General features: G+C 33.6%; 1 protein-coding gene and 1 long non-coding RNA gene across 2 annotated transcripts in view; one reads left to right on the top strand and one right to left on the bottom strand.

Annotated features, from left to right (window-relative positions):
• Positions 1-27,624, top strand: part of LOC119082281 (metabotropic glutamate receptor 2-like) — a 152,666-nt gene that overhangs the window by 68,718 nt on the left and 56,324 nt on the right. The window lies entirely within an intron of this gene.
• LOC119082283 overlaps positions 1-27,624 on the bottom strand; it is an 85,699-nt gene that overhangs the window by 5,689 nt on the left and 52,386 nt on the right. Inside the window, exon 2 of the long non-coding RNA XR_005088608.1 lies at positions 2,403-2,607. This is a non-coding gene — a long non-coding RNA (uncharacterized LOC119082283). The remainder of the gene's footprint in view (positions 1-2,402; positions 2,608-27,624) is intronic.

The raw sequence follows: 27,624 nt of genomic DNA, 5'->3' as shown, positions 1-27,624 counted from the left end.
GCAAACGTTTTCCGCCAACCAGAGAGAGAAACCTATTTTTACTTTACCTCGCCTCTCCAGAACACATGTATAATTTACGTTCTAGTTACCAATACAATGCATCGTTCCGCTCTGTGTACAAAAACTACAATTTTACTGCAATAAATCATCATTTTATACATAAGAGATTTTCATAAACTGTGATGTAGCCACAACCTAATAAAGAAAAATGAAACATTCGTTTTTCTCTCTTAATGATTTATGGTAAATTTGGGATTTGTTCAGTTCATTGCAAATCGAGTTGAGTTTATTCTATTAATTTTTTTTTTTGTGTAGTTCTGTCGTTTTGTATCTGAGTTTCTTTTCGATTTGCCAATTTCAAATGATTTTTCATTTCACTTGCGATTGGCTAACTCGCGTAACTAAAAATAAAATACTCGGAATGAATCAATAAAATTCAATTTCCGCATAATCGGTGACTGCAGAAAATGTAATTAATTCCAGCAAAACAGGCGATAAGATTCATTTCCGTTCCGAATTTATTGTTGTTAGTTTTCGTTTAAGTATTTTTGCATGGAAATGCTTCTCTCTCAAGGCGTTAATAAAAAAAGGTAAAATCTAAACAGTGAAGGACCGTAATGTAAGAAAAATTAATTGAAAAGGGTGTTTCGAATTGTGATGTAGGTAAATCATGGTACATTCTGTTCAAGGGTAATTAAGTGAAAGGGGTTTTTTTTCTCAGTATAATTCAACTGTATTAATCGCAACTGATGACGATAATGGATGAAAATTATTTTTAATTGGAATCTTAAGTGGGGATTCTTTCATTAGAGGTATCTATAGCTAATGGAACCGTTAATGATTCAACGTTTATCTGTAAATTTATATACCATTCAATGTCGATTTTTCTAATGAATGCATTCATTATACTTGCCCGCCTGAACTGATGTACAAGTAATGCGTTTTAAACGACCGACAACATGCGTTGACTTTACATGGAAAAAGAATGAAAACTATAAAATCGTCGTCTCAATTCCGTATTCTCACTTTATCTTTACGACAATGCCACTAGAAAAGATAAAAAATAATTTTCCGAATCACTGAATCGATTTCAAGGTAAATAAATGGATCTAATATATAAAACATAATACTTTTTCGCCATAACTGAACATACTTACGATAGCAAAAAAAAATGTGTACTTCTCCGCTTCCTCCCATATTTAACCCCAATGTTATGCTGTGTGGAAAAACTCTTCAGTTTTCATACATGAGTATACTCAAGATCAAATGATAACTGCCACAGCAGGAGTTATAGGTATACCATAGATATAACAAACTTAAAGCGCTAAGGAGTGCCAGTTATAACAAAAAAAAAATTCTTTGCCAATTTAATCTCAAAATAGGCGCACAAAATCAACAAGTACGAAGAAGAAAAATGTCACATTATGTGGGTGGAAAATTTTTCATTCTTCTAAAAATGACTGAAAGAATGGTTTATTGGATAATAAATAAAAATTTTATTTCATAAAAATAAAAAATTGAAAAGCGAAAGTAACTTGGGTTTGGTTCAGTTTTCGGTGGGTTGTGGTTTATTAACGAAAATGTTTATTAAGTTGAATAAAGGAATAAATGAATTTGGATGAAATGACAGGTAATTGACTTTAGAATGGAAGTAGGTTTATTCTATTTTTTTTTTGCTTTAGAGGGATTCTTTTGAAAAACATCCTACCGAAATGGGACTTATTTTCCAGTGGAATTGTTTATATGTGTGCCCAGAAAGGTATTCCTAGAAGCCAAAATCCCTTTCCAAAAAATTCGTCGAAGCCTGTGTGGCTAGTGGGAGATGATTAAAAACCGAAAACATGCATTTTTCTCTACAGTTACACGAGCCGTGCAGGGTCGTGTGGGGTATAATTAGAAAGGTAATTGCAAATCAGAGGCAAATAAGCTCTTATCGGGTTTAAAATACATTCACACTGAGATATTTGCAGTTGAACATTCCAACTGAAAAAGACTGAAAATTTCTCGAGGTACACGAAACGTACGTGGTCGTGTGCATGTTTTCAGTTTTTGATCACCTCCCCACTAGCCACACAAGCTTCGAACAATCTTTTGAAAAGTGTTTTCGAATACCTTTCTTGTCACAGATATAAAAGTTTTCCACTGAAAAATGTGTCCGATTTCGATAAGCTGTTTTTTAAAAGAGTCCCTCTTTACCATTATTATGTGAAGATAATGGGGGACTCCAGTTTTTTTTAAATTATTTTTAATCGACGTAAAACATTATTCTAAACAAAAAATTGTGCAACGGTATGTCTCTAAAATGAACTGATCTTCTTATAAGTTCATCTAACCTTCGAAACGTGCAGCCGCCCGTAAGAAAATTACAAAATGGCGGCCATATATTTTTCATTTTACACTACTTTTAGAAACTCTTTTGATCAGAATTGTCGATGCCCATGTAGTTCTTGCTGCAGAACACCTTACACATACTTATTTTTATCGAGACTGGAAACGGCCTCCGGCACATTTTAGGCGGCTGACAAAATTGGGTCGATTTAGGGTCGTACTTTGTAAACAAAATTAATTTTATAAAAAAAAATTAGATTTTAAATTTTAGAGGCATACCTCAGAACAATTTTTTGTTTCGAATAACGTTCGACGTTGAATTGGTGAAAACTTCAATCGACTTCAATTTCTTGAAAACATTGTTTTAAAAATTATTTGCTAAAGTTCTGCGGAATAAAATAAACTGTGAACTTAATGCTTAATTAAATTAGGTAAAGTTTATCTAAAAATCGGAAAAAAAAGTTTAAAAAAATAAAACGAACAAAAAACCTTTGTTTCATTCGCTTTTGTGAATATTTAGTTCTTCAAATTATTTAACGGTTGAAATGCTTCATTTGAACAAAAACCTTTCGTACGTTAACAGAGTATAGTCAATTTTTTAACGCAATTAAAACTTTTTTTTTATATATTCAGTTCTATCAACGGTTCAATGAATTACACCGAATCATAGTTTGCTCGAAAAAATATGCCCAATTTACGAACCGGTATTTAAAAAAAAAAAAATCCGAAAGGAAATTGGCATTGTAGAATGGAAGATATCGAACGATGGCTGTTGTAAAAAAAATGTTTGAATACTCTTCGAACTTTTTTGACATTCTTCGAATTGATGTTTTCTTTTACTTGAAGAAATACCAGTCAAAGAGCAAAAAATTCAAACAAAGAAACGATTTCTCAAGTGCCAAACGACTATTCGATGTAGCTTTTCTTGTGAATTATATTTCTAAAATCCATTTTGTTTCTGAATTTATTTCAATTTTTCGAATGCGAATTTGTCGAAGCGATTTTGAAGTAATACTTTAGTTGTTACATCCTTGTGAAAATTCAACATTTAGCTAGCAGAGTATGTAACGTAGCACATTGGAAAAATAAATTGCATCTTAAATACCACACCATGCGACAGAGGGTTGTACATTGAATTAAATTGAAGCGATTCCCGACTATATAATGTGGATAATGCGTCACTCAATTATTACAGTACGACAGAATAAACTGGGGTACTTAAGCGTAGTGCTTATTATATCGGATATCGTTTTGCTCGCATTCGAGTCCACGTTATCAAAAATTTAATTTAGCTGAGTGCAACGATTCTCCGCCATCGCTTTCGTTCATGCACAATAAAGTAAGAAAAATAGAATATTGAAGATGTAAATGAATAATGTTTGCATTTGTTCGTGTGCTTGTTATTGAAGGAAGTGGATTGATTTTATGTGAGAGAGAAATTTAGATCTTGGATTTTGCGGGTTATTCAAACTTAACAGAGTTCAACTACTTTTATGTGCATTTGAAAGTTCATTTTTTGTTTCAAGTTAGATTTTTCGGATTTCGCATCGTTCTAGACCTCGTACTTACATTCAAGTGGATGTTCACGCCTGAATAACTTGATTGCTGTTAGATTGCTAATTTCATTTCAGAGATATTAGTTAGTTAGTGTAAGTGGGTAGGCCTGTTGTGCGTACCCACGCTGGACTATCTACAATCGATTGAGGAAAACCAGGACGCTTTGAGGTAAATACCAGATATTGTGTGGCAAGATATACGCGCCAAATGATTTCGATCGGGCCGTAACGTAAGCCGGGCACCTGCACAGGTAGTGCTCCATTGTTTCGACATTGTCGCAATTAGGGCAATGGGGGTTATCCACCAGGCCCATTGAAAATAAGTGTTTGTTGAGACCGCTGTGTCCTGTTAACACAGCTGTGATTCTTCTTATATTCCTTCGATATCACCATGTCCCGGGACCCATGCAAGAGTGACCGAATTGGTGGTAGCGAGCCGATTAAAGCTGTGGGAGCAATCCAGGACCGTTCGCTCCCACTTGATCATATGGTTTTTCCAAACTCCTATCACGTAGCAAATATTGGTCCGATTGAAAAACTAATTACTGTTCCGGAGTCCTGAGGTCATTTGCTATACGCTAACACTTTATTTGCCTAAAATCCTCCAAGAAAAATTTAATAATTTTTCTCTTGATATTACTAACACTGGATCTAATATATTCGTGACATAGCGACGCGTTTTTGTATTGTTATCTTAAAAGAATAGTTGACGATAAAAAATGACTGCCATAGTACCGTTCCAGACGCTGTTCCAGCTGTAGAGGCCCACGGAAAGAAGGAAAAAAATATGCGTTTTGGCACCAAGTTTTTTCCAACACTTCTGTGGTCTTGCAGCACAAAAGTACTGGATTCATTTATATGTGGAACGATAGTGGGTGAGGCCAGCTACAACAACCCATACTCAGTTTCGTGGAACATCGAAGCTACAGAGAAGGCGGACTCTCCGAACATTCACTACATTTTTAGTCATAACTCTCGTGGATCTACTCGCACCAAGCGATGCGTATACTCTACCTGTAGGTCTTTCCAAGGCCGACATTCGTACAACATTACAACCATTTAAAATCATTTTTTCTTGAGTTATTGTCGAAAAACTGTTTTCGGTAACTTGTGACATGTCTTCACTTTTGAACGCTTTTCACAGAAAACATTTTTTTTTAGAAAAAGTGAAAGATACGTGTTTCCTAGAATTGATAGACGAATCCAACGAGCTATCACTCATTAAAATCGGAGACCGCTTGTTCCCCAATCACCTGAAGATTTGGCGATATCACTCTTAAATGCTTCTTCATAGCCGACATTCCTTGAAGAGGTATAAAACACACAATAAAGGCCAATTTCGCAAAAGTTCAGTTGCATTGCGTTGATGCTTAAGACGGAATTTCATTACAATTGTTACGAGTGTAGATAATAAATCAAAGTGTCATAAAAAGAGCAACAAAACTTTTACGACTATCACGTTATAATTTCTTACGGTCTTCATAACATTTTATTAGCTCCCTGTAATATTCCACTTATAGTGACGCAGTTGCAATGTGCAGCACTTCATTGAAAATAGTAATTGGCTTGGCTTCAGAGTAAATAAATCAATTTTATGTTCACATTTATATGCAGAAAAAGAAACATTGCTCTAACATTACCAAAAGGGAAGTTAATCTGTAAGCCATGATTATACACCAATTTAAATTCAGTATAGCTGATGATATCATGAAGAAGAGGGTACTTCTATGAATAATGGAGCTGTGGTAATTAGAAAAATACGGTTTACATGAATGCGAAAAATTGTAGAGGATTTTTTTTTTAATTGATCAAAGTCCATGGAAACTGTTCAGGATTTTTTTATAGCAAGTGTGTGCTTCAAAAAATGCTAACGGCAAGTGTATCACCATGTTGGATCTGCTACTGCTGTTGTTGAAAATGTCGAATGGTATTTGATGCAAAATCTTTTACTTCATTTTACTATTTATCTAAACTAAATTTCGTAATAAGTGCGTAATAAGCCACTTTCGACTCTAGGGAACACAAAATTAAGTAAATGTTTTTTGTTTCATTTGTTTCACTTTTGATGATAAATTGTTTATTATTGTTGTACATTATTGTTGTATCGGATATAATTGGCAGAGCAGTAATATGCATTTTTCAACGGAAATAGTTCAGAATATTTATATTAAAAATTATATCAACATTCCGATTTTAATCGTGAATAATCTCTCACATTTTTACGGACGTGATATGTTTATTTTCTCTAAAAAAAAACGTTACTATGTTACGGATTCAATCCCTACTGTTCTGTGATTTTTCGTTTTATTTTACGGGAACGTTCAACGAGGTCGTTTGCATTTTTAATCATCCCTACATTATTTAAGCACTACCCTCGTGAACGTCCAAAAATTACATATTTTAATACAAAATAATGAGAGTAAATCTTTGTAATAAATTTCTATGAGGCCATATAATTCCAGTTCAAAGTTCACTTAAATTTTCATTTGATAAAAATAATTTAAAATTTAGACTCAAACTCATGTACCAAAGAGGTTTTTAATGGACAAGTAGACGTCTCCTATTATCCAAATCGGTTCGGTCCTTTCGCTGCCTCCAACATCGCACAATTTTGAATGCCCTCCATTCTACACATTTGAAGTTCACTCAACCATTTCACATATTGGTGTTGAATGTTTGTTGAGAAGCAATTAATGCTCCATTGACTGTAATATAAAAACGATCCGAAATCCTTTTTCTATTATTTAGCAATTCGTGATCGCAATCATTCATATATTTACACTGTACATTGTACAATATGATTGTTTCAATCAGTGTGACTGAGATTCTGGCTTGTTGTAATATGAAATGAAATCTTTTCAACTCGCACATTCTAGTATAGAGTTTTGTTTGCCATGTGTATGGGTTTTATGTGGTGAACTTTTTGGGTTTCATTTGTTTGGGGATTTCACTTGTTTTAGTGGAACAAACAAAAAACCAGTTTTCATTGCAACTTTTCGGACAACAAAATGGAAACCGTTTCCACACATTTTGTTTTGAAACTCATTCGAAAAACGGATAATTGACCGAACTTATATACAATGAAAAATTCTTGAACAAACATTTACAATGCGTCGAAAGTCCGTACCTTATCCGTATCCGTTATTTGGGATAAAAAAAGCAACGTTTTCGTGTGTTTACTGTGAAAACTCGATAGTACGTGTGAATGTTGTTGATTCGAGGCGAAGCAGAGATCAGTAAATGCACGAAAATGTAGTGTTTCATTTTTATCACGAGTTATGTACCCAACTTTACACCCCAACTACAACAAGAAATAAATGACAACACTAGTTTTGCTGGTACCCGTACACTATTTTGTTTGCTAGCGGCCAGGAAATGTGAAAAACTGGTTTTGATCGAGACTGTAATGAGTCGTTTTCTGGCCTCAAGCAAACAATAGTATTTTACATGACTAAAAAGATGGAAAGCAGAGTTTTCGTGTGAATGTTGTTGATCCGAGAAGAAGCCGAGGTCAGTAAATGCACGAAAATGTAGTGTTTCACCTTTATCACGAGTTATGTACACAACTTTACACACCAACTACAACAAGAAATGAATGACAACACCTAGTCTTGCTGGTACCGTACCGTATTTTGTTTGCTAGCGGCCAGTAAATGCGAAAAATTGGTTTTGAGCTAGATTGTAATGAGTCGTTTTCTGGTCTCAAGCAAACAATAGTATTTTTTGTGTTTGAAGACTGGCATTCGACGGATTTCGACACGCATTCTCCGATCGAAAAATTCAATTTTTCTGTAATTCTCAGATAGAGATATTTTCGGCCAAGAAAGTACTTTCTCGGATGCTCTCTCCGGTCATAAATGGATTTTCATATATATTTTTCCGGTCGCGATCAAGTGTGCATGCTTTGTTATTGAAATGGCTTTAGAGTGATTTCTATGTTAATGGTGTTGTGGTTTCGTATCATTTCAGTTTTCAAGCACAAAAATCGTCGTTTGTGACTCGTGACGAAAGCTGAATTTTTCGGTACTAGTCGTAAGCTTGTCCTAACGAGGCGGAGCCGACTTTTCATCACTCGTAACAAAATGTACTATTACATGACTAGGGATAAAAATATGAAAAGTAAAGTTTTCGTGTGAAATTCGTTGATCCGAGGCGTAGCCGAAGTCAATAAACACACGAAAACGAGACTTTTCATTTTTATCCCGAGTTATTTAATGGATTTTACATGCTGAGGGCATCGAAAGTAGTGCTTGAAACATGAATGGTACGGTTTTCGACGCATGCAGTATGTAAAAATCATTATACCATTGTATTGTATGATCAGTATTAACACCATTAGCGTTCAACGATTTTCGTAATAATTTAAGTCAATTTTTTTTAAAAGAAGTTCGATAAACACTTCATGTTTGATACTGAGTCAGACGATTAATCCGCATTGCAAACAAAGAATATTTCATTATTACAGACAACCGTAATCCCAATGGTTATTTTTTTCATTTGCCGGATTCGAGTTAATTTACTGAAAAAAAAGGAATCTAAGAAACTGAAAAGTCATTTGCAGTTGAACATTTTATTTTCTATAATTAATGACTCTTTTTCTGATGTGGTTGGATTTTCTTTTATTTAAATTCCGATGCTTTCGTCCTGGGCACTTTTTTAGATTTAAGAAAGAAAAAAAAACAAAATGAAAAAAGAGATGAGGAAAGGAAAATCGTCGACTCAAAAATTAATTGGGTCGTTGTTTAGCAAAAAGTTTCCTCAAAGGTATGTAGTGGTAGAGGCTCTACCGTAGAGATTTGTGCTTTAAAAAAAACTTTCAAATTATTTGGTTATATCGAGAAACAGAGTGCTGTAATACCTATGAGATTCTGGCTCGGTAAAATAATCCATTAGCATGCAAATTTTCATCATTTAATGGCTGTGCTTGGTTACTTTATTCCGTGTAATCTGTTGTGAAAGATGTGTCCGAATACGAGAAGTGGGAAACACAATTTATTTACGGGTTAGATGTGTTAATCAAAATAATGGTTTATCATGAGATTTATGGGAAAGTTGTGGTAAAATAATAAATTATTCAAGATTAAAATGTTACACACGTCCTAGAAACAATAAAATTAATAAATGAGCTTCAATGCGTATGGGTTAAATAAGGTTCCGTTTGGGTATTGTCAAATCTTGAAATGAAATCCAGAATTCTACCAACCTTCTGCCACTCGCAAATCCATTGCGGGTTTCAATATGGAAGGTAAATGTTGGATTCATTATGCGTAACGGTTATTTCTTTAAAACTTTTAAATTGTTGATATTCATACAAAATGGCAAACATTTGTAGATTGTGAGATTGTGCTCTCTGCGTATTACCTATACACAGTTTTTCTGGAAGAGTTTCATTGTCACTGCCCAGCATAAAGCTTTAATATATAAAAGTTTTAGTTTTTTAGTAAAGCTTCTTTTGAGTCAAAATTTGTAACATCTGCGACACAAATATAAACATTGGTCGACTTTCAAAGGAACAAAAGTTTCAGGGAAACTACGGTATGAAGGTAGACAATATTCGCAATCTGGTCTAAAAAGAAGCGTTTAAGTTAGCTTTCTTTGGTAAAAAGACAATGCAGTCATTGTTCCAAAAAAAAACATATAATTTCTTACGCTACCGTTTCTCGTGGATTTGAACGGTAAAGAATTTGGTAACTGATGAATAAAAACGGTTGTGTTCTAACGATTTGTACAATGAAAGCTGAGATTGTTGTTGTGGAATAGTGTCTTTCCTAAACAAACTTCGTAACGTAAACAATGAACACAATTCTTCTTACCAAAAAAAAATCGTGCCATTAGCCGATTAACTAAAAAAAAAACTCAACAGACCAGTAAAATACAATGGTATGATTTTACAATTAGTTGTAAAAGCTTTTTTGACACAAAGAAAATAACAAATTTCATCAAATCAATCAAGAGAGAGAAAACATACCTAACTCGGTAAATTGTGCCTGGTATAAAAATGAATCAATGTGACGAAAAGAAAAATGAAATTCAATCCAACAAAAATATCGAGTAATAAAAAGGAAAACAGGAAAAACAAAAGGAAAACACCTTTCACACCATTACCTAAATTCCTCCGATAAACAATAAACATTTTGTTATTATTACACACACTCTATACACCTACAAGGCGAACATTCCATATTTGAATGAGTATACTTATAACACAGCCATATACGAACAGTACGAAAAAAAAAATTACAGAAAAAAGGACGAAAATAATGGCATATAAAAACATGATGTGGTTTTTATTTCCAACCTTTTCAATTTAGCGTTTGCTCGATAGCATCGCAAATAATACTGAAAAAGAGCTCATGTTCAATGACGGTATGATGAGGCTTTTTTTAATAAAAAAAAAGAAAAACCTTCAATTGAAACAGCTACAGCTGAAACGAACGGATCGAACGCCTTTCATGATAACAGTTTTTGTACAGCCCGACTACACTTCCATCAAATCATCTCAGTGCCATAAACTTACAGATAGGGTATAACAGCATTACTCACTATATATATATATATATATGTGTGTGTTCGGAGATATCACCAGCTTTTGTAAGTGTAGCAGCACTTCGCAGTGGATTTTGATGTCATTTACAATATCATCGAAATGCTATCGCAAGAATCAGAGATATTTTCTGAGTAACCCTTACGATAATATCAGATATAATATGGTACATACACCACTTCCTTATGAGATTTTGTGAAAAAAAAGCTTTAGATTTGTCGGATGTGATGCTGTGTTATAGTTGATGATGAATAGCAGAACGTAAAGCTGAGTATACTTTCTGTGAAAATGATGAATAGCAACACACAAAAAAACGACTAACATAAAATACAAATTTTCATTGCACTTTCATCATCAATACATGGTAAAAGTTGTTTTTGTGTAAACGTACACGAAATTTTCTTTCAGAAAATATGAAAAGTAAAAAAAAACTTTGTTTTTGATTTTCACAACCAGCTTTTGAGCTTTAATCTTTAGAAAATTTGTGTATACAGCATTAAACGACAGAAAATTAGATTAAATGTTGTACTATGTATGTGGGGATAAATACCACATTCAATACGACGAAAAGGAGGATGTTACATCAATGAAAATGTGATTAGTATGTACCTGCGATCTGTAGTTCAGCTGTCACTATTGACGAAATGCCCAATCCATGCGAAAATGTATACTCGGTTTTAAGTGATGTTTGTATAATATGAAGTGTACAGACGGTATTCATGGAAAGGCTTTAGCATATTGTAAGTTTAGTGAAAACAGATAATCAAAATGTATTATGATGCCAAAACTGAGTTAGGGTAATACAAAGCATCTGTGTGAAATCTCTATTAACATCTATAAAGGTGGTGTTAAAATTTGTTCTCGATACTTTTGCCGTACAAAATGTTAGTTCAGCAATGACACCTACGAAATTTCGGCTCATGTGGATTTATTTGGATTAGACCTTAAACATTTTGCTTTTCATGTGGTAATCGAGCGTGTAATCCACAATCAATCAAAAAAATAAGGAGCCAATTTTCATATTTCTGCTAATATCGAATTTGTTACCGTGACCGTCAGGTCGTCGAAGACAGATCTCACTATTTTTTTAAAAATCGGTATCGTCTCAGTTGCTTCGGATGGAAACGAAATGCACTGCTGATCGCTAGCAAAGTGATTGAAATAAATCTTTGCAAGTTAATTATTTGTACGAAAAGCTATGCAGGCGTATCGGGAAACATTCGATGAGTGGCTTTTCCACTTTTTATTCGTGCGACATGAGTAAACTTATTTTCTCCACTCAAATGCGATAAGCAGATGACGTTTTGTTGACGCCGAGGGGTGACGCACTTCCATTTAATCCATTTAATCCATTAAATCCATTTAATCCATTAAATCCATTTAATCCATTTAATCCAAAAAAAAAATTTTAGTTTTACCGAAATAATTAGGCTATCGACCTGAAAAATTTGTAAAGTAATTGCGAAAAATAGATTTGCACGATCCCCAGCTCGTTTAAATACTCGTGAGGTATAGGAAAAAATTTTTTGTGAAAATTGGTATTAAATTTATTTAATCCATTTAATCCATTTAATCCATTTAATCCATTTAATCCACTTTACACCAAAAACTCCTAAAAGTGGATTTTTTCGCTTTTTAACATTGTAGTATGAGTTGTAGTACGTGGTTCGATCAAAATCAACAATTTTTAAGACTTTTACAGTATTTGGTAAAATGAACTTTTTTCCTATTTAATCCAATTTTTATTCCATTTAATCCATTAAATCCATTTAATCCATTTAATCCATTTAATCCATTTAATACCATTTAATCCATTTAATCCATTTAATCTAGAAGTGAGTTACCCCTCGGTTGACGCTCTCTCTGATGACAGTTCAGGTGAGAAATGGTTTTTTGTGTACCTGTTTTGGACGATTGATTTTAGGCAATTTCGCGGATTGTAGGCCGAACGAAGTGAGGCTTACAAGCGAAAGTGCTTTAAATCAACCGTCCCAAACAGGTGCACATGTAAGTTTTCATGCAGAGGGCCAGAAACCCGAGTAAATTCGAAAAATTGCCCTCATTTTCGGCCCCGAAGCATGAAATAGTAAATCACGCAACCGAGTGATAAATGCTTTTTGATGGACTAAATGGTTAGGTTGTACACATCGTGTGACTAAAAACTCATTTAACACCAAGTTGCATACAGAGTTTTTCTCAAAAAATGTAATGAAAGTTTCATATTTTGTCACTGGACTAAGAAAATCTTTATTTACATTGATGATCCGAGGCGGAGCCGAGGTAAAGAAACACATGAAAAATAAATTTTTCATTTTTATACCGAGTCATGTAAAATACTATTTCTCAGCTCTTGTTTTGTTTTCGTTTTGGAATTCCCTATTTTATCTCCTTGGTATACCAACAACCGTTTCCACAATTGCATAATAAATGCCAATCTAACCGCTTAAAATATTTTTTTTATGTAACTCTGCTATCATCAATCGAATTATAATGTTTTTTAAACCTTGAATCCACTTTATATTTTATATCCGTTTCACCATCGAGAGAATTTTGACTGATTGATAATTTGGACTGTTTCATACTCGATATTTAAATGGTTGGATCATCTCTGTTGATAATAACTTATTTAATTATAAAACAATATATTGATGCAAAATCCACAATTAAAATTGTTGTTTATCCTCACATAGCGTTATTCATAATGTATTGACAATTACTCCTGAAAAAGCGTATTTAAATTCTGTAATTATATCAAACATTACATTGTTAATTTTGAATTGGTTCAAAAATATGTAATTAAATATGATTGATCGTATTAAGTGTGTAATCATGTAGTTAGTGTGCCAATATAACTGTTAAAGGTGCCTCAAAATAGGTTTTCCATTCATTCCACATGTATTTAATGACATACATACAAATAACGAGCGTTCTTCGACATTTCTTCCATTCTTTGGAACAACATGTTTGGAACGGGGTGGAACCAGTGGAACGAAAAAAAACCGTAGGACGTCAAACACATAAAAAGTTTGAATGGATGATGTGGTTGCAAAAATAAATAAATTAATAAATCACCCAATCGATCAATCAATCAAAAAACTATATGAATGCTTGCTCATAACTAGAATTCGATTTTTTTTGTCAGAATTACCTTTCAAGGAAACTCAGTCAAGCGTTCATTGAAGGCATACACTAAAAGCACATAGTTGAACGTATGTTGTTTGAAAAATATCATAAAATTTATGAACAGTTGCAGGTTGTTTACGTCTCCAAAAATTCCCTGTTAACACTTCCAATATATTAAAAGAACGGCTATGTGGGACGTTGGTAGGCTATAAATATAGATGAAGAAAATAAGCTTGGTACTTCATTTCACGTAAGGTCAGTACCGTGTCTACATGGAGACCATGGGGGCGCTGAAACAAAAGAGGCTCAGAATTCATGAAAAAAAACTTTTTGTGCTTGAAGTCTGAAATTCGACGGATTTCGACACACATTCTACGATCGAAAAGTTCAATTTTTCTGTACTTCTCAGACCAAGAAAGTACTTTCTCGGACGCTCTCTCCGGCCGAAAATGGATTTTCATATATATTTTTCCGGCCGCGATCAAGTGTATATGCTTTGTTGTTGAAATGGCTGTAGAGTGATTTCTATGTTAATGGTGTTGTGGTTTCGTCTTATTTCAGTTTTCAAGCACAAAAATCGTCGTTTGTGACTCGTGATGAAAGCTTTTCAACTTTTCATCACTCGTAACAAAATTACTATTTTTCACGCAGCTTGAAATATGTAAATCTTTTGCACCATTTTTTGTAAGTCCTAACTCACGATGGTCCTGCGCTCACAAGTGAGGACACGGCACTGCGTAACGTTCAAAAACGAAAACAAATTTTAGCTTTTTTTTTGTAGAAGTGCTTTGAAATTTGAAACTTTAAAAGCTAAGACCTGGTTATGGATAATTTAAAACTGTTATTGGCACCCTAACACCAGTATTTTATCGATATGTCTTGACCAAATAGAATATTTAGCACACATTTCTTTACTATTTATATCAATTTATCAATACTCTTTTGCACAGTCGAAATATTACGTCCTTGTTTGGAACTTTTTATTTTGCCAAGTGTGAGTTGAAGGCGAGAGATGTAACTACACAAGGCAAACTAAAAAGCTAAAAAAATGAGTTTTAACGTTCATGTTAATTAAGTAATGACTCATTTCCCGGGCGCTTCGTGAGTAAAGGATTTTTCATTATGTTTAGTGAAACATATCGACCCGAACCGAACAATACCGAAGATCCAACCTCTTCAAACTTTTTAGTCTTTAATCACAATGTGTCATCTTAATTCGTGTTATCCTAATGAAGTTCGGGTCTGAATGAACTCTTACCATTCAATTTAACTATCTGTCAGATGTTGTCTCTTGTTAATAAATCGTCATGTCTGCTACGAATTAACCCCAGGTAAAATAAATATTTTGTTTGCATATTGATTAGATGAAATCTTTTCCGTCAGCAGTTGAAATTCGTTCCATTTCAACAGGCACCAATAACAACGGAAAGCTTTTACACATTTCAATTCATAGGAATATTCGTAATTAAAATTTAATTATAAAGTCTGAAGTATCGTAATGACACACTATTGTAGCAAACAAACAAAGCAATTAATTCCAAACAGCAATTAATTAAAAGTATGAATACTTTAGGACACAAATGATACGAAACGGAAAAAGAACGAAATGGTTACGCCTAGTTTAGCCCTCCTTATTTTCATTCCATTTCAGGGTGAAAAAAATTTGTTTAATTACTAATATTATACGTTTCTGGTTATGTTGAATAATTTATGTTAATTCAATTTCAACCATAACTCTTAAAACGGAATAATGTTCACGTAAACCCAACAGGTCGCTATATCGAAATTCATTGGCGCGACTTTTGAGTGTAAATATGTTATTTATCATGTATATTCATATTAATTTCTCTGTGATGTTTCGTATTATACAATAATAATTTCTCCATGTTCATTTCATTTAAAACGACACGATTTCGGTTAAATTCCATTACCAAACACAAAACGGATATATACAAATCCATGTTTGTATGAATATAAAATGTAACATCAAAACCATGAATTTAAGCATGGGCTTAGCATACAATATTAAATGAATACATTATATCAATACATGTTCTGTATAACAAGTATAAGTTATAGAAATGTTGGCTGCATCATGAAAATGCTTCTACTCACCTTTTTTGGTGAAAATGATTGTGTGTATCTATTAAACGTTTTCCTACCCTTAAATACTACACAATTTTAACGCTGCTGGTGGTTAATGGTGTGTATTTTACGTTGAAAGGACATGCTGGTGTCATTTGCCAAATGGCTTAATGATACTCAAACATCGACAGTAGTTTTTGACGTCGTTACGTTTACAAATATAGCGTATAGACGAAATGTTTGGAAATATCTAGGACAATTAGCGGTAATTGTTTTTAATGTATTTTCATGAAAGAGGCAAATTAGTTCAATATATATGTGCGGCCTTTTATTATGCGTTTATCGAAAGTCGTATCGTATTAGAGAAACAATGGCTGGATAGTAACACTATCGACCAAATGTCCAGTGTCGGATTACAGAAAAAAAAGTAAAATTCGAAATGTCTTCGGATGTGGGAGTTGTTGTGACTTGTAAATGATTCCACACAACATTTGTTTAGTGCTACATTTTGGTTGCGAGCGCATTCCTAACAGAAAATAACTTGTGGAATTAATTACAAACCCGTACAAACCACAACAACTCCAAAACTAGAAACCACGTCGAATTTTAATTTTCTCTCCCTGCACATCCTCTAATATTGTTAAATTAATTTAATATAATTCAATTTCTTACTATTTAGTAGTTGCTCTAAAGCGGCAACTACAAAGGAAGATATTTTCACACAAAATTATTGTTTTGTTATTAACCCAAAATTGATTAAATTAAATTGAACGTCACGAATGGATAAAGTTTACGAGCTTTGAAGAAAGTTTTGGTTTAAACTATTTTCCTGTTTCGTCATCCTGATGCGATTGAATAAGTAGGAGATAGGAAATATGCTGAATGCTGAACAAAATGAAATAGGAAAAATCAAGTTTATAGTTTAAAGTTTTATAACTTGTAACTTATACAGTGAATTCACTCAAGTATAAATGAAGACACTGGATCGTGTCATGGAGTGTTCAATGTTGTATACATTTGTTAAAAGTTGAAAATATAGTCAGATATCTCATGGAAGTTACGACAAATTCTCCGAAATTATTTCAAAGTCTGATCTGATTTTTTTTTTGATTACTTCAGTTACTTAAATTCCTGATTTAATGTAAAGGAGAGAAAAGTTAAATTCGAGATGTTTTCTAATTTGGGAGTTTTTGTTGTTTGTAATTGATTCCACAAGAATTTCGTTTAAAAAATATTTAACGTAGATGCAATTAGCAGGCCATTTCACCTGCAAATAGTCTTTGTAAAAGAGAAAATGCTATTGGCAGGCGCCTGCCAATAGCCTCCGTAAATGGGAAAAAACTATTCGCAGGAAAGTTCGCCTGCCAATAGCATTTTGTAAGGGAGATGCTATTGGCAGGCACCTGTCAATAGCGTCTTTAGTAATAATTTGGTGTCGGGGAATCTCGCACACGCGATCATAGTATGCGTCCTTTTACGACATGTAACGAAAAGTCATGACTGTGCGAGATTCACCACTTAGATGTGAATCTCGCACACCATGAATTTGTGTGCGAGATTACCCTACCCCAATAATTTGGCTATTGGCAGGCGCCTGCGAATAGTCACTACGAATATTTAACATTTAGAATTTTATTATCTGAATTTTCGTTAGGCATGCCATAGCAACAAGAACGAAATACTAAAATAAAAAATCTAGATTTTCATTTGCTAAACCAATTTTGCGTGGAATTATTTACAAACTACAACAACTCCAAACACAAAGAAAAACATGTCGAACTTCCATTTTCCATCGAAAATGGATCACTAGCTAACGACAACGATTACATGAATTAGCTTTAGCTATGAGTTCTCGTTAAGTGTGTAAAAATAAATGAAATAAAAGAACTTGTATCACTAGTTGATGATGGCAACAAATGATTGTCGAAAGCTAGACAAAAATAACAAACTTTTACCAGAGTGACCGCTAACCCAATTATTTAATAATCTTGTATCACTAGGTAATACTTTAAACAGTTTAAGTAACAGATTTAAAGATTTCGTTGCGACACGTTTTCAATTTTTTAAAGATTAATGTGCAAAATCATTTTTTTAATCTGAATTTATGCTATGAGAATTTTCAAGGAGCAACAAAATGTGTGAAACGTTGACGTGAAGTATTTCATTCCGGGGCTTAAGTACGATTATTTTGAAATGAATCCATTCCTTTGATGTGCACACGCAAACGTAACAATGTTCACTCATATTATATACATTATTTACATGCCCAAGACATAAGACGGTACCAATTATCTGTTCATTAATATTCGCCTTTGATTACTGAAATTCAATCCTTTCATGTACTGAAAACATTTTCCAAACATATGACATGAAACAATGATGTGGAAGGAAGGACTAAATTATTGAAATTTCGACGAAAAAAAAAATCTTTATCTTTTCGAACATCCCACAGTCAAAGCGAAATTATAATCAAACAAGTAGATATAATAATGCACGAATTTCAACAAATATATCGGAAAATATATTGTATTCCGAATTGAAAGGAAATTGATTCATTTAAATAGAAAATTGAAAATTTTCAAAATCTCTGTCTTCCATTCTGCTTTGCCTATTGATGATATTTTCCTCTATTTTATGGAACACAACAATGTACATATACGTGTGTATAATCGAATAAGAAAACAAGAAAAGCTTTCCAAAAATTTTCGCTTTGAACATCTTTTTGTGATTTATAAGAATAGTAAGTGGTACGAGAAAGTATTTTTCAAATGCCAACTCTCGTGCGCGTGTTCTTCGGTTGTTGTTCTGTTGTGTCTCCACTTTTCGCAGGTAAATGCAAACATTTTCCTCAAAAATGAAAATTAATATTCAAAAAAAATGTCTTAGCAAATATAATAAAAAGGAAAACAACTTTTTTTCCGTTGAATAAATCTATATTTAGCTTTTATGCTTTTTAGAGCTGCGTTGTTGTCATAAGCTTATATATTGATATTTATATGTTATATCAACATTCTGTATTTACTCAACGAAAATTTCCTTTAACCCGAAATGTTTGCGCCGTTATTTGCATTGTTCATTGTAGGTATGGTATAATGTCGCGCGCAAGACATTATGGCCCATTGCTGTATAAGATGACATATGAGTCTGGTACATAATAGAAATGTAATTCATCAAAGTACATGCCAGGAAAGATTATAATTAAATGGCGTTTTAAATATGGTGCAAACAGAAAGAACATTGAAAAGTAATGGTCTTGTGTGAGTGATGTGCGAATAATAAATCTGCGATGACGGTTTGTAGTGGATTTAGGTCTAATCAAATTTTTTTCAAATTAAATGTAAGCTGGATTCCCGTCAGCATATTTGACCGGTAAAATAAATATAACTCAACATATACCTACATTCTAAACCATACCAATAAACTGATGGGAATTGAGGATTATTAATTTTTTAAATTAAACAAAAAGAAATTTCAATTATGTACTTTTCATAACAACTTCATTAAAATTTTCGGAATTCATCAAACAACGTTTTTGTTTAAATCGGTAAATTCCATTGAAACTACTGGAATTTATGGAATTCACAAAATTTCCATTGTAACATTTTCCTTCCGTCATTTTTATATTATTGATTCAGACAAACTAAAATTAATTAACTCTACGATTTCTATATAGCAGCTCTCATACGGATATAAAATTTTGTTTGATTATAAAACCGGTCATCATCCATATAAATTCGACATCCATAAAGGAGGAATGTGAGGCATCAAGGCATTACCAAAATAAAAAAAATGAAGTAAAATAAAATACGACACGCACTCCATTTCTATTTTGTTCGAATATTGCTATGTTGTGAATTCATCCGTATACCATCATCGAACGAACACAGGCTCGTTTAATTTGATAACAAAACGCTTAAAACTTTTTTTTTAAATGTTATCGTCTTGACATTCGGAAGATTTTTCCAAGCAATCATATACAGAAATGTATCTGGGGTATTTATACAATCATCTCCCTCCCGATTCTGTGCGTAATGGAATACGTGAACTGCTTTTTTGTTAGCTACTTGATGACTGTCGAGTAGGAAACTGTTCAACAGCTTTGGGGAATGAAAGTTTAAATAGGAAACAGGATAACTTGAACGATATACTAAAAATGATATGTGTTCAACATCATGTTAAGCAAGGTTTAATTGTTTAACGTAACATATTACTGCCATGAATTTGACATTACACAATCATACACAACAACGTTTCATGTTGGAGCCTATAAAACAGAAATGGTATGTTACGTTGTTTACACACCTTTTATCGTAAATTACATTGCTTATGGTTTTTGTGTTTATACGCAGTTAAAGCTCTCACACAAAAATGTATTGTGGTTGTGCGAAGAAAAACATAAAAATGTACAAATTTAGTAGTGCATTGCAACAGTCTTGATTATTTCAAACTTGGTGAATTAGTTTTTCATACACGGTAAGCATATCAGCAGTTATCGGGTCTCCTTCATCTTTTGATATAACAATGTTTAATTGGGCGAAATCTATTACTTCAATTCTTTTAACACACTTTTTGTTTTGCTGTAAAAATCACATTAGTCAGAGCTTGTCGTTTAATTTTGTCGTCGTTGTTCATAACAGAGGATACAGCAGAGAAAAAAAAATCGCTGTTCTTCATTCATTCAACAAGCATTACCAACATTTCGTATGGGCACATTAGATTTTGATCTTGCAAAAATTAGTAACAAGCTAATCTTTTCGGGATTCAGTGATCCTTAGGGACCTATATAATATCCCAAAAGTCCCACTTGAGCATTTTGAGAAAAGTGATAAAAACCGAAAAAATTGAGGTTAAGGCAAGCATTTCTTGGTTGTTCTACTAAAATCTGAGTTTCGAAATTTTTTATTTCAAATTTATTTTTACATCATTCTATATACTCCAAAGTATCCAAAACCACCTAAACACAAGAATAAAAACATAGCTAACGCCGACCCGTACGAAACACCTATTCGTATCAAAAGCCTTTAATGTGAAACTCTTCATTTCTCTTACTTCATTTTCTTCTCTGCTGAAAAACTATTCTCCCTTTAAAATCACTTACATTATCCACTCTTTGCCTTGTTATCATATACAACTAAATTGCCGGAGGCAATATAGACAGCCCCGTACGAAGACAAATTTCATAAATTCCTATTTAAACAGCTATATACCGCTATATTTAACTATATTTCACTATAAATAAACATTTCACAGATAAATATATGCTATTATATAGCTCTATATGCCTGTATATAGTTCAATATAGCTGTATATAGGTATATATAGATGTCCGTATATGGAATCCCTGAAACCCCACACACATAACAAATTATTTCCATGTTAACAGAAACTCTCTAAGTATCATTTTTCCCAAGATATTTCTATTTTACTAAAATCCAATATGGCCGCCGGCAGCCATTTTGTTAGGAGACCGGAAATAGTACCGACGCTTTACATTCGTTAATACCTTTCAAACAAAAAAAAATTCATGAAATTCGGTCAAAATTTACTCGAGATATTGTCAAAATACACCACGTTCACTGTACTTCCGAGTAGCCAGATAAGAGCTCACTCCAAGAGACCTAGCTCACGCTCCGGAGAACATAATTTCATAAATTTTTTTTTCCCTGATTGGTACGGTCAATACCTATCTAATAAAACAGACGAAATATGTTCAAATGTGGCCGACCTACAAGCAAAAACTGCTTGCCGCCCTGTGCCTGTTCCACACCAATGGGTCTAACTCACGAGTCGGTCATCCGATTTCCATAAACTTTTTTTTTGTCGATCGGTATTGTAAATACCTTTTATTTGACGTATCACTTACAAGTGTAACGTTTAAATGCCCGGAGATATCTTCGAAAAACCGTAAAGCACTTATTGGGCCACAGCTCGGGAGGGGTCGATCCAAAATCACTCATCTTCGAACTTAGCCTGTCTTTTGACATTACCAAACGGGAAAAAAAAGAATTTTCAAAATCGGATGCGTTTTACTCAAGTTATCGTGCAGACAGACAGACGGACATTTTTTTTTTCGCGGATTTGGCATCTCTAGACAACCACAATAGGTTTCCCCTTACTCAGGGAGTCCAATTCGACGTGTTACAAACGTATGCGTAAACCTATAAGACCCCAGTACTTCGTACGGGTCTAAATATTGCCTGCCAGAAATGACTCTTCAAAGTCAAAATTTCATGAAAAAATCGACCTTCGCGAAAAAAAAAATTGACTTTAAACCGTCGTATCGAAGTCCGTACGACCAAATTTTTGCGGAAAGTGGCTTAAAAACATCTTTGGACTATTCTGAAAATTTTATAAGCAGCATGGTCCTAACTTTTTTTCACGAACAAAAATTTTTGTCGCATGTCGAAAAATGGCCGACTCAAAGAAAATTACAATTGCTAAAAGTTTCCTATGTGCAGAATGAGCACCAGCTGAATATCACCAGCTGGTGTACAAACAAAAACACTTTGTATTGTAAACAATTCAAAGACAACCTACACACTGTGCATTCCTACGTTAACGTCATCTATGCGCGCACATAACACGTATGAATGAAGTAAACACATTGTTAAGAATGTGTTTTGATTGTTTATCATACAATAAGTGTGCGTTAGTAGATCCAGCTGGTGATATTCAGCTGGTGCTCATTCTGCACATAGGAAACTTTTAACAATTGTACATGCAAAATTCTTTTGTTATACAATATTGCTAAAAATGAACTGAAATTGGCTATAAATGAGATTTTATTGGTTTATACCCAAGAATTATTTATTTTAATTGGTTTTTGTGGAAAAGAAGTCTCAAATGTAGGTCAATTTCACAAATTTTCCTATTTTTCCGTACATTATCATACAAAACGCGAATAAAAATATTTCTTTATGATCGTTTAAGCGAGTTTGATTTGATTTGAGGCTGGAAATATGAGTAATGAACATAATATAGGAATCCCACTAGAAAATTGGTTGTTTATATCCGATGGAGGTGTGGAGAGATAAGACCCTGAATAGACTTATCGCATTCACTTGAAATCATCGGTTCGTCGAATCCTGACATTTTGCTAAACCCTAAATGTCATTCCAAGTGAGGGCGTTAACTCATCCATATACTAAACTTTTTACTCTGCTATTCGGACGGAAAATTAACGAGTACCACATATCGATTAGGGCGGAAAAATAACTAATGTTGGTTCATTAGCTCTAGAAGTGCTAACCTGAGTAAATGGACCAGGACTTGTTTTGATGGTCGGTGAAAGTGTTTCATTGCACTTACAGAAATTTCATTGGGATCGAGTGGGACTTTTGGGATATTGTATAGGTCCCTAAGGACCACCGAATCCTGAAAAGATTAGCTTGTTACTAATTTTTGCAAGCTCCTCCATGCAAAAAAAAATCTAATGTGCCCATCCCAGTTACGACATTTACGTATTACAATGTGGATATCGTAAGTGCAAACATCAATTGGGCTGCAATCGTTCTGGCTTGATATTCATAATTTTCCCACACTGTATGAATATGGAAATATTGTAGGACAGGTGAACCTTTAAATCAGTCAACTTGCCCAACTCAATTTAAGCTCGTTCTTTTCACATTTTCATTGAAAATATTATTTAAAAAAATTTGTGAGATTCTGATGAGATCATTAATTTTCCGTACGAATAACTCTTTATGACTTCTGATTGTTTTTATTCATCGGTGCACAAATTCATTATGAAAAAAGAAGACGAAAATTCGTAAATATTTTACAGTCATTTAAATTCTTGTTTCCTCCATCATTTAATAATAAAAATTTTAACTTTATTGAGGTTATCTTACGGTGCCTTTATGAACATATTTATAATACCACCACGCCTGAACAGAGTTTTTACATTAATAAGATAATGAAAGAAATTCGAACAATGAACGCTGACAATTATACTGGTATTAACTTCACGATATTTTCATTTATTTTTATTGCTTCAAATATCATGAGAACAACTCCAACATCAACTGTCGTTTTTTTTGCTCTTCAGAATTTTAAGTCGAAGCTTAGTCTCATAAATGTTTATATTTCCGAAGCCATTAAAAAAAAGAAGAAAAAGTTTTTTTCCAAACAAAAAAAGGTATAGACTTTTAAACGACGAAATATAAAAAAAGTTGGCATAGCCTAATTGAAAAGCTTTACACCCCCGTTTCGTTCTTTCTTCCAATTTTTAGCCCCGTACGAAGTACGAAGGGGCTTATAGGATTACGATGCCGTGTGTAATTGATGGAATTCGAAGCAGACGGTAAGGGCAAAGTGTTTGCCTATGTTCATAGATGACGAATCCGCAATAAAAATTTGGGCCGTCTGTCCGTCTGTCCGTCTGTCCTTCTGTCCGTCTGTCCGTCTGTCCGTCTGTCCATCTGTCCGTCTGTCCGTCTGTCCGTCTGTCCGTCTGTCCGTCTGTCCGTCTGTCCGTCTGTCCGTCACGTCGATATCTTGAGTAAATCAAATCCGATTTCAAAAATTTTTTTTTTCCCTGAAAGATAGTCAAAATAGTGAGGCTAAGTTCGAAGATGGGCATATTCGGGTCGGCCCTTCGTGAGTTAGGGCCACCTAAGTGATTTAAGGTCTTTTGGTGATATTTATGGCAAAACAAACGATGGAAATGTAAATGACACGGCAAATGATAGGTATTGTCAATACCAATCCAGGAAAAAAAAGGTTTTTAAAATCGGGTGAGTGGACCGTGAGTTAGGGCCTTAGAAGTGAAAAGCTACTAGAGCCCTATGTGTATTTTACATAGAACTCAAGTAAATTTCATTCGTTTTTCGTAATTTTTGTGTCATTTGGAAGGTAATCAAAAGCCGAATAGAATGTTGTTGAAAAAAAATTAAATTTGGGTCCTCGGACTAAGGCCGCTACTAGGGCCCTATGCGTATTTTACATACAACTCGAGTAAATTTCATCCGTTTTTCGTAATTTTTGTTTCATTTGAAAGATAATCGAACACCGAATAGAATGTTGTTGAAAAAAAAATTAAATTTGGGTCCTTGGACTAAGGCCGCTACTATGGCCCTATGTGTATTTTACATATAACTCGAGCAAATTTCATCCGTTTTTCGTAATTTTTGTTTCATTTGGAAGGTAATCAAAGACCGAATAGAATGTTGTTGAAAAAAAATTAAATTTGGGTCCTTGGACTAAGGCCACTACTAGGGCCCTATGTGTATTTTACATTGAACTCGAGTAAATTTCATTCGTTTTTCGTAATTTTTGTGTCATTTGGAAGGTAATCAAAGGCCGAATAGAATGTTGTTGAAAAAAAAATTAAATTTGGGTCCTCGGACTAAGGCTGCTACTAGGGCCCTATGCGTATTTTACATATAACTCGAGCAAATTTCATCCGTTTTTCGTAATTTTTGTTTCATTTGGAAGGTAATCAAAGGCCGAATAGAATGTTGTTGAAAAAAAAATTAAATTTGGGTCCTCGGACTAAGGCCGCTTCTAGGGCCCTATGTGTATTTTACATAGAACTCGAGCAAATTTCATCCGTTTTCCGTATTTTTTGTTTTATTTGGAGGGTAATCAAAGGCCGAATAGAATGTAGTTGAAAAAAAATAAATTTGGTCCTCGGACTAAGGCTGGTATTAGGGCCCTATGTGTATTTTACATACAACTCGAGTAAATTTCATCCGTTTGTCGTAATTTTTGTTTAATTTAGAAGGTAATCGAAAGCCGAATAGAATGTAGTTGAAAAAAAATAAATTTGGGTCCTCGGACTAAGGCCGGTACTAGGGCCCTATGTGTATTTATACTCAATAAATTAAAATTTTAGGGCTATTTGAAATTTTTCTTTCATTTGAAAGGAACGTCGTACGGGGCTTCGTAATTGCGCTATGCGCAATTTCTAAGATGTACACATTCCATAATAATTTTACTTTAACTACATTAACCGGCGCAATAGGTTTACGGTCAAAGTAGGGTGACAGACGCAATAGGGTCACGTACGCAATAGATATACGGGTTTGTACGGGGCTCAGTCGCAGCAAACGCTCCGACTGTTCTGATGGCTCGTTTTTTGCTTTTTTATATATATTTTTTTATCAAAAGTACGCTTTTATGCTCTAAAAACCGTTAAAGCCAATTTCAATTTGAAATATTTCTTTTACAACTTAGGCGACATAAAATAAGTTTTTTTATGTTTGCTTTTTTACAAACAAAAAAATGCACCCACGATGGAACGAATGATCTGTATGTACCACTTGAATTTACGTTTCACCAGTCAATGAAATATTGCGGTTTTTAATTAATGATTTTATAGCAGTCGCTAAAAGTATGTTAAGGATGGATTATACACTTTTCGTTGTAATTTTTGTAACTGCCAATTAAATTGGTCGGTTATCATTTATAATTTAGAGGGTGCCATAAAATCTAATAAAGACCATGATTTTGCATAAATTTTAAGGCAATCACACACAAAAAAAAAACATAAGATTTACTTGCTTCTTATACATTTTAAACGACGAATCTAATAAAATTCTTTGAATTCATTCCCTGGAACGAACGACTGAAATTTCTGTAAAGTTCTCAAACCAAAGTTATGAATTTAATTAAAGTTTGTACATTTTACGTTAAATCGTAATACTTCTATGTTATACAAACGCAGTCGATGTTTATAAAGCAGCTGATGGAAAAATATCAAAATATCAAAATTTGGGTAATTTTCAATTTTCTACGTAAGGTGCAGATTTTGTTTTCGCGTACATTCTTTTCAGATCCAGTGCCATCAACAATGCTAAGCATTCGTTGCTCGTATTATATGGATAATAAATACCATCCTCCAGAGACTAATGCAATTATATATTTTGATTGACTTTTGGGTAAAAGATTTAATCGGATTATGTCGTCGCTGTTTTTTCTTAGGCAAATATAATTAGAAAATGGTAACATAGTGGTGTGTATGACGAATTAAGAGAAATATATTTCCGGTGTTTATGCTTTATTCTGCTATTTATAGATCTGTAGTTAATACATCTATACTTATGTGAACACCAGCAACTCAGAATAACATTTTGTGCAAGCTTAGCTATAATTCACTTCCCAGAAAGATACATTTATTACAGTGATTCGGTTGTCTTCAGTGTGTCTAAATTGATATAGTCACGTCTTTCCACGTCAAACTTACACATTACAATCGACATATATATGTTTCGTTGTACCATAAACAAGACACGGAAATTGTACTAAAAGCTGTATCATCTGCTGGATATAATACAGTTCACACACATATGTTTCCTACAAGTGTTTACTAATGAAATCCATCAATTTTTCCATTGCTTATATAAGATATTCGGAGCGCATACACGACCGAAAGCGTGCTAAGAATTATGTAATGCTCAGGTCGTCATAAGACAATTTATATATTAAACTTAAATTCTGTCCAATTTCAATAAAAAAAAAATTATTAAATATTGTCAACCACAATGAGAGCATCCCATTTTACCACGATGCTCGTATTAAGTGTACGAACGGAAAAACACGTTTATCGCATATGTGTTTTTCATCTGATGCGACGAAAATATTTTCCCAAAGTTAAGAGGAAAGTTCATTCAGGGTTGAAGGATTCGTGAGAAGAATATTAAATCGTGTTTGATGTGAGAGAAGTATTTTATATGCTGATTGTGTTGATGAAACTTAGCCGTTAATCGAATGAAACTATAATTGGAATGCGGTTTCAATAAATTACTTCTAATCAATTAAACGAGTTTCAGTGGTGATAGAATGAGCTTTATTAACTTAACAAAAAAGCTCTTATCTTTTATTTGTAAATTCTTGAAGCAAAATTGAAAACTAAACTCATTATTCCCGTCCACATCATGCTTTATAGAGCTCTCCATGCAGCATATTTCTTAATTTCGATCGTTAAACATTATCCAAAACACGTACGAATCGAGTGACAGGCGAATTGAGTTTATGTAAAGTTTGCGT

This window comes from Bradysia coprophila, unplaced genomic scaffold, assembly GCF_014529535.1.
Source record: "Bradysia coprophila strain Holo2 unplaced genomic scaffold, BU_Bcop_v1 contig_415, whole genome shotgun sequence".
Lineage (NCBI taxonomy): Eukaryota > Metazoa > Arthropoda > Insecta > Diptera > Sciaridae > Bradysia > Bradysia coprophila.
This window is presented reverse-complemented; position numbering and strand designations above follow the sequence as displayed.